Source organism: Spinacia oleracea, chromosome 3 (assembly GCF_020520425.1).
Source record: "Spinacia oleracea cultivar Varoflay chromosome 3, BTI_SOV_V1, whole genome shotgun sequence".
Taxonomy (NCBI): domain Eukaryota; kingdom Viridiplantae; phylum Streptophyta; class Magnoliopsida; order Caryophyllales; family Amaranthaceae; genus Spinacia; species Spinacia oleracea.
In genome coordinates, this window is record NC_079489.1 from 13,918,535 (window position 1) to 13,927,866 (window position 9,332).

The 9,332-nt window shown below is 38.7% G+C and overlaps 1 long non-coding RNA gene across 1 annotated transcript; it reads left to right on the forward strand.

Annotated features, from left to right (window-relative positions):
* Positions 1-1,607: 1,607 nt before the first annotated feature.
* On the forward strand, positions 1,608-3,160 carry LOC110801453 (uncharacterized). Its single transcript, XR_002536917.2, has 2 exons — positions 1,608-2,642; positions 3,000-3,160. It is a non-coding gene; the product is annotated as an uncharacterized lncRNA (long non-coding RNA).
* The last annotated feature ends 6,172 nt before the right edge of the window (positions 3,161-9,332 follow it).

Here is a 9,332-nt window from a genome sequence, read left to right on the forward strand (position 1 = left end):
CGTGTAGCGCGCTCCTACCTATTGGGTAGTAGGGGCACAAGCATTGTGGAGAACGAATTCAAAGGGGCTCATGAAGCACGAGCACTAGAGGAAAAATCGTCATGTGCTTCCCTTCAAGTGCGGCTCATTTACTAAATTGGCAGCACTTGAGGACACAGAATAAAAAATACATTTTCACAAGTGCGGGATTATTTTAGAAAATTGGCAGCACTTGGGTTCAAGTGCGGGCTCATTTGTAAAGTGAGCCGCACAAAATATTTTCCAAAAATATTCATTTCCTGCTTCTTTCTCCTTCCTCTTCTTTGATTATTGTAACCTAATTCCAATTTCCCGCTAATCTCTCTTCCCCTCTTTGGTTCTTCTCCGGGCGCGAAATTCAGACACACAACACTCAGTGCATAGGTGCACAGATGTTCCCCACCGCCGAGTCGCCGCTGATGTCTCCCATCGCCTAGTTGCCGCTGTTGTTCCCCCACCGCAGCGTCGCTCCTCCTTATCTCTTGTAGGTTTGTAATTTAAATTTAATTACTTCCTATAAGATTGTTACTGTAATGACGAATTTTTAATGGAAATGACGAATTAGTTATAGCTAGAAACATTAGCTTGAACTCGTTAGTCTCCTTCGTGATTCATCATGAAATATTAAGATGAGGAAGAATTACATCCTTCCATATTCCAATTTTAATTTGAAAGATTTATGTTTTATTTTTGTTGTTTATGGAATAGATTTATGAGAAATTACATGAATTAGGTCTCTACTTCCCGATAAATTGCAACAATTAGGATCAAATGTGCTATAATTTCCGATTTAGATTTTTCTGTTGATTGTTTTGGAATTGAATTTTGAGTTTTACTTGTTAAAATTGGTGTAGAAATCTGGGTCGATGTACTAATTCTTCAAGCTGAATCATTTTTATTTGCCCTGTTAACTGTGTTATTATTGCCTATATTCTCTTCAGTAGCCATTACTTACCAGTAACTAGTAGCCATTACTTACCAGTGACTTTCAGTCTTTCACAATATGCGTCATCTTCTCTTCATCGTCGATGTAACTGATTCTTCAAGCTAAAATCATTCAGTTTCTTAATGCAGAGAGCATAGCAGCCATAAATACGGATTTGTTAGCACTTAACACTAATAAAACTGCCTGATTTACTTGCATTATATGATGAGTAATCAGTATGAAAAATTAGCTTCTTTCGTATGAACATGGTACACAAAGGGTTTATACTATATATTTCTCTTAATAAATATGTATTAAATGTTTCTGCAGTTCCACGAAACCAGCAAAGAGAGGTCGTTCTCCACCTCCACAGGCTAAAAAGGCTTCTCCCCTAGGTAAACTGTTGTTATATTAGTTTGATCAATAGATGCATTTTTGTGGAATTGATTTTCCTTTCTGATTTTCTTGGGCAATGTCTTACTGCACTACTACAAAAATAGCCTAAGGAACCATTCATAGGGCACCGATTAAGTTATTCCAACGGTTTCTTAGATAAAGAAATCGTGTCTAAGTGATGTCTGGTTTCTTAGGTAAAACCCGGTTTCCTATCTTAAGGGACTTGAATTGACTTATTTAATTTAATAGGTAGTAGTTGATAGTGGGGTATTATTTTAATATAGTTAGTGGGAAATGTGTGAAGGGGTGGGGTTGGGGGAGAGTAGGGGTTGAATTTTTAATTATTTTTTGTATGGAGTAGGGGGTAGGTGGGTTAATAGGGGTGGAGTGAGAAATAATATAATATTGTTAGAATATTTCCATTTTTAGAAACAGGTCAAGTATTAAGGGACGGCCCGATAAGGAAAACATGTCAAGTATTCCGGGACGGAGGGAGTACTAGATATTAATTATTATTATTCATATATTATTTCCTTCAAAAAAAAAAAAGCTTTATGATTCATATATTCTCGGACCTTGACAGTTTATCAGTTCATTCACAACACCATTAACGGAAAAACACCAACCCATGCCAATTTATCGTCCACATCTAAATTCTTAAGCAACAACATATTCTAGTCATTTTTCAAGCTATATGCACAGATAACTTCTAATTTTCTCCTTTCTCCCTCCCATGCGTTCTAATTAGATCTGGAATTTAAAATTAGTGAATTCCGATCTATAACCACAAGATCTTCTCTCCTTTATTTTTTTTTATCTCAATTGTTATTTTCTAAATCTCTCCAATTTAATGTATTTTTTTGCGAATTGTTGAGGAATTTGCAAATTTTTCGATTTCTTGCGATGGGAAAAGAGAAGCAGGCTCGCTTGGATTTTGAGTGATTGGTGGCGACAAGGTGGTGGAAGGAGGATAGAGAAAACATCGATGCCTGATGCTGCAGATGCGGGTGTTGGAGGCTCCGCTTTTGATCCGAATCTGGAACAACACGTCGTCGGCTCTTAGATCTGGATCGGGTTTCGGTTCATCTCCAAAGTCCAAATCCTCTATATTGCATCAGCTTCATTTGCTGCGGCAGAGAATAATTAAACAATCCACTTCTTCTTTTTTCATGCAAAACCATTAAATTAAAAAGCTAACATAATACAACCATAACAATCAGGGAGGTATCATCAAAATAAAGACGACGTCGGCTTCACATTTTTGGGAAATTATATTTGGTACCATCATCAGCTTCATCTTAATGTAAGTTTTATTATTATTTTTGATTTGTTGCAGCTAGTTATTTAATTACGGAGTAGTATATATGTGTAATTCATAATTGTTGATTTCTCTCTTTTATTGAGTTTCTGATTGATTTTATTAGATTTAATGATGGTTTCATATCTGATATATTAACATCCTGCAATTTGGAATTTGCGGAATTGATTGATAAATATAGATTATGACTACAAGTTTTAAACATTGCTTTAGATGTTTTGAGTATTTAATCAAATCTTTTCCCTTACGAATCACAGAACATCATTATGAGTTTTTTTTTATTATAAATTTTTATCATATATTGGAATTCTACTAATTTGGCACTGTAATTGATGATTGCAGGTCACAACTCAAAAGAAAGAATCATGTTTTGTTCGTGATTATGTTCAAAGATCCATCTTGTATTTGCTTCTTTGTTTTTCTATCATTCAAATTAATTTCATTTAATAATACTGGAATACTTGTATCATTTTCAGATGAATGAATTATATTTTTCCATTTTATTGATTGCTTTTAAATTTCATTTTCTTCAGCAGTTATTATTGAGCTCTAATGGTGGGTACAATTGTACAACAATGTCGTGATGCCAAAGAAAAACAATATATAATTGTGATATAATTGTTTTAATAATAAAAAAAAACCCGTGATATAATTGTTTTAATATAAAAACCAGCAAAGAAACCTGTTATTATGAAATGAGGTTCCATACATGATGCCAAAGAAATTGGACTTCGAAAGTATCTGGTTTCCTAGCCTCTGTATATTATTGGTTTAGAACTCATCAAAGAAACCGAATATTTTGTAAAACTGGTCTCTTCATAATATCTAAGAAACCGTACCAAAATTCCAGTCTCTTAGGCTAAGAGACCTACTACCTAGGCACCGTACAATCTCCGGTCTCCTTGGCTTATTTCGCCTGGTCTCTTAGGCTATTTTTGTAGTAGTGCTGGTAGCTTTGCTTGTTGTGGCTACCTTTTTATTCCCTTTGGAAAATACTTACAATAGTTTGTTCTTGATCTCTTTGTTGGACTTTTCTGTAATGAGAGTACGTGACCGTTCACCAGTGTAGTAAATTTTGACACCATGATTGGATTTACCGCATCGTGACTGCAATTGCAAAGGTTTTGATCTGACTATGAATGTGATATTAGGCTACAATAGCTGCAAAGTTAGGTATTGTGATTGAGGCTAGACCGGAGATGACAAACCCTGTATGAAACTAGTTATGTCTTTAGAATGGCTGGCTGAGGGTGTGAGCTATCCTAACAAATATATAGAGATTTTAATCTTAGTGAAACTGTGATATTGGGATGCAACAGCTGTAAACCACCCAAAATTGCGATTGTGGGTAAATCTGAGATGACAAAACCCTGAATGAAACTAATTTTTGCTTTAGAATGGTTAGCTATACTTGTAAATGTACAATGAAATATGCTTAAGCTTTCATTTATGGTTTCAGTTAACTTTTTAGATGAAGCCTTGGTTAGGGAGGTATACATTGGCTTTCTACTTCCTATCAATTAGAAATACAAGTTACCTAGGTAAAGATCAGCCTTTCCCTACTTGCTTAAAAGTGGGCCTGGTGGTTGTTATCCCACTTTATTGGACTAACGACATAACTGTTTTGACGTTTGATCATGTCGTGTCATCCAGGTATTGTCATGTCGCAGGTAACATCGTGCCAGGCGAACGTGTCGAGTGAGACGACAGACGACGAGGTTCAGGCGACACAGGACCAGCAACGAAGTACTAGCGACAAGGGAGTAACGACGATCGATAGGCAAGTAAGCGGAGATAGGTCAAGATCCAAGCCCAAAGCCCAAGATAGACTGCACCGTCATACGAGTGGAATGAGTCCAAGGATTGACCAAAGACTAACGGGAGTTGTTGGAGATGGGATAAGATCATGGGCAATGGTCAGTAGAAGATCCCTACCTTCTAGGGATTCTTCCAACCAACAAAGCTGTTGTTTTCTACGTATAAAAGCCTAGCGGCAGCACATCAGAGGACAGGTTAACTCAAGCTCTCAACACTCAAGCAATAATTACTCTCGTACTTTAAGGAATTCCTTGTATTAGTTATTTTGATTAAGCATAAACACTCATACGAATTTCATAGGATACTTAGTGGATTGATAGCCTCATAGCTATCAGCGGTTTTTTTACCTTATTCCTGGGTTTTCCGCGTCAACACCTCTCTGTGTCGTGTCTCTTTTACTTGCTTTATTAATTCATTGCTTAGTTAGTGTCGACCCTAGCCAAGAGTCGCCCCTAGACGAAATTTGGCATAAACAGTTTGGCGCCGTCTGTGGGGACATTAACTAGGTTTTACACAAAATTGTTAGGTTATGATACATATGACAATTCATAAATCATGCGGAAAAACCATAAAGCCAGGAAAACATATTATTTACACATAATCATTTAGCATAGTTTAGATGCATACTCTTTGTTGCGTGCCTTCCCTAGCTGCGCCCGAACCGAACAAGAACAAGTCTTTAGGACTCCAAGTGTCGTCCCTCCGTAGATAGTCCACAGCACGTCCGGATCCGCCTTAAGATTGACCAACTAGAATCGCCCTTAAGGTACTATTATTTTCGGCACTTTATAGGCAAATGTGTGACTGAATTTTTCTCTCAAAAACTCACTTTGAATACTTTGAAACTTGTTATAAATTGTGAGCCCTAGCCTCATATTTATAGGGGTATGGAAAGGGAATCGAAATCCTATTCAGATACAAATTAATTAAACCTAGAATCCTACAAGAACTCTAATTTAATTAATTTATCAAATAGAATTAGGAATTTAATCATTAACCGAACTCTGCATGTTTTAGGAAACGTGCACGAACACAAACACTTGCACACACACGCACGGCAGCCACGATGGGCCCCCATGCGTGCGCGCGAGCAGCAGCCCACGCAGCGCCCGCGCGCGCTGCGCGCTGCGCGTGCTGTGCGCGCTGTGCGCGCTGCGCAGCCTGCTGGGCCTGGCCTTGCGCTGGGCCTGGCGTGGCTGTTTGTGCGGCGCGCTTGGCTTGCTGGGCGATGGCCTGGCTTCGTGCTGGGCCTCGTCCGGCAGGCCTCGTCCGATGCTTATTCATACGATGCGCTTCCGATTAAATTTTCCGATTCCGGAATTCATTTCCGATACGAACAATATTTAATATTTCCGATTCCGGAATTAATTTCCGTTTCGAACAAATATTTAATATTTCCGTTTCCGGAATTATTTTCCGATTCCGGTAATATTTCCGATTCTGACAATATTTCCGTTTCCGGCAATATTTCCGATTCTGGCAATATTTCCATTTCCGATAATATTTTCCGATACGTACCATGTTTCCGTTTCCGGCAACATCTACGACTTGGATAATATTTATATTTCCGATACGATCCATATTTCCGTTTCCGGCAATATCATCGTTTCCGGAGTATTCATTTCTTGCCTGTGACGATCTTAGCTCCCACTGAAACCAAGATCCGTTGGTTCCGAATATTCATAGATGGAGTATTTAATGCCATTAAATACTTGATCCGTTTACGTACTATTTGTGTGACCCTACGGGTTCAGTCAAGAGTAAGCTGTGGATTAATATCATTAATTCCACTTGAACTGAAGCGGCCTCTAGCTAGGCATTCAGCTCACTTGATCTCACTGAATTATTAACTTGTTAATTAATACTGAACCGCATTTATTAGACTTTAACATAGAATGCATACTTGGACCAAGGGCATTATTTCCTTCAGTCTCCCACTTGTCCTTAGGGACAAGTGTGCATTTCCTAATTCCTTTGTCGCTCGATGCTTGCTCTTGAACATAAGGTAAGAGTTGTCATCCTTATTACGTCCAGAGGTGTTCCTCGGTTTCAGAGTTCAACTGATCAAATAAACAGATAATCATAGCCTATGATTCATCCGAGCACGGCCATGCATTTCACAGTTTCTAGCTCTCCGAGTGGCCTTGTACAACTTTTAAGCATCTCATCCCGATTTATGGGAGGACAATCCCAATCTTGCGATCTTGAGATTAGACTTCGTTTGATAGGTGATTACCTGAGCGTTGCCTTTATAGCCTCCTTTTACGGTGCGACGGTTGGTCAACGTCAAAGCAACCAGTTCTCAAACAAGTAATCTCAAATCACTCAGGTATTGAGGATTTAGTGTCTAATAATTTTAATGAAATTTACTCATGACAGATTTTCATCTCTTATAGTAAAGTTTCATAGGTCTTGTCCGATACTAGTCTTCCCAAAGTAAGTATCTATGCAAATGATTATGACATTGCCATGTCCACATAGTTCAAGAAACAGAACTACTAGTCATCTTGCATTCTAATCGTCTAACGTTTTCTATGCGTCCAATTTTATAGAAAACTCCGATTAGGGACCATTTTCAACCTTTGACATTCAAGTTCACTTGATAGACATTTCTTAGTCACAGGACTGGTCCTGACAGTCTATCTTGAATATATCGTCAAATTGAAGGGACTCATCATTTAATAAACCACAAATTAAATGGAAAAATGAATTCATTTCATTTATTGTGAATGATTAACCAATAATGTTTTACAAAGATTTAAACTCTAAAACTTTAAAACATTAAACAGAGACATCAAAGCCATTCTCCAATATGCTTGATTCCCATAGCTGCAGTGTGCGAGTTGTGCTTCGCCTGCGGCAGAGGTTTAGTTAATGGATCTGATATGTTGTCATCAGTTCCAATTTTGCTTATCTCGACTTCTTTTCTTTCAACGAACTCTCGTAGAAGGTGAAATCTACGAAGTACATGCTTGACTCTCTGGTGGTGTCTAGGCTCTTTTGCCTGTGCAATAGCTCCGTTATTATCACAATACAGGGCTATTGGTCCTTTAATGGAGGGGACTACACCAAGTTCTCCTATGAACTTCCTTAGCCATATAGCTTCCTTTGCTGCTTCATGTGCAGCAATGTACTCCGCTTCAGTTGTAGAATCCGCAATGGTGCTTTGCTTAGCACTTTTCCAGCGTACTGCTCCTCCGTTGAGGCAGAAGACAAACCCAGACTGTGATCTAAAATCATCTTTGTCGGTTTGGAAACTTGCGTCCGTATAGCCTTTAACAATTAATTCATCATCTCCACCATAGACCAGGAAGTCATCTTTGTGCCTTTTCAGGTACTTCAGAATGTTCTTGGCAGCAGTCCAATGCGCCTCTCCTGGGTCTGACTGGTATCTGCTCGTAGCACTGAGTGCGTACGCAACATCCGGGCGTGTACATATCATAGCATACATTATTGAACCAATCAATGATGCATATGGAATCCCATTCATTCGTCTACGCTCATCAAGTGTTTTTGGGCATTGAGTCTTGCTTAGAGTCATTCCATGAGACATGGGTAGGTAGCCTCGCTTGGAGTCCGCCATCTTGAACCTATCAAGCACCTTATTGATATAAGTGCTTTGACTAAGTCCAATCATCTTTTTAGATCTATCTCTGTAAATCTTGATGCCCAATATGTACTGTGCTTCTCCTAGATCCTTCATCGAAAAACATTTCCCAAGCCAAATCTTGACAGAGTTCAACATAGGAATGTCATTTCCGATAAGCAATATGTCGTCGACATATAATACTAGGAAAGCAATTTTGCTCCCACTGACCTTCTTGTATACACAAGATTCGTCCGCGTTCTTGATGAAACCAAAGTCACTGACTGCTTCATCAAAACGTATATTCCAGCTCCTGGATGCCTGCTTCAATCCGTAGATTGACTTCTTTAGCTTGCATACCTTTTTAGCATTCTTTGGATCCTCAAAACCTTCAGGCTGTGTCATAAACACAGTTTCTGTTAAAACGCCGTTTAAGAAAGCAGTTTTGACATCCATCTGCCATATTTCGTAATTGTAATATGCAGCGATTGCTAACATTATCCGAATAGACTTTAGCATTGCAACTGGTGAAAAGGTTTCATCGTAATCCACACCGTGGACTTGCCTGTAACCTTTTGCGACCAATCTACCTTTGAAAACTTCAAGTTTCCCATCCTTGTCCTTTTTCAGTTTGAAAACCCATTTGCTTCCAATGGCTTGGTAGCCATCTGGCAAATCGACCAAATCCCATACTTGGTTTTCAGACATGGAGTCTAATTCAGATTGCATGGCTTCTTGCCACTGCTTGGAGCTAGGGCTCGTCATAGCTTGCTTGTAAGTCGCAGGTTCATCACTTTCAAGTAATAGAACGTCATAGCTCTCGTTCGTCAAAATACCTAAGTACCTTTCCGGTTGAGATCTATATCTTTGCGATCTACGCGGGGTAACATTTCTAGATTGACCATGATTCTCACCAGATTCTTCTAAAGATCTCTGAGTTTCATCCTGAATGTCATCTTGAGCATTCTCTAGAGTTTGTTGTTCGACTCGAATTTCTTCGAGGTCTACTTTTCTCCCACTTGTCATTTTGGAAATGTGATCATTCTCCAAAAAGACACCATCTCGAGCAACAAACACTTTGTTCTCAGATGTATTGTAGAAGTAATACCCCTTTGTTTCCTTTGGATAGCCCACAAGGATACATTTGTCAGATTTTGGATGAAGTTTGTCTGAAATTAATCGTTTGACGTATACTTCACATCCCCAAATCTTAAGAAAAGACACATTTGGAGGCTTTCCAAACCATAATTCGTATGGAGTCTTTTCGACAG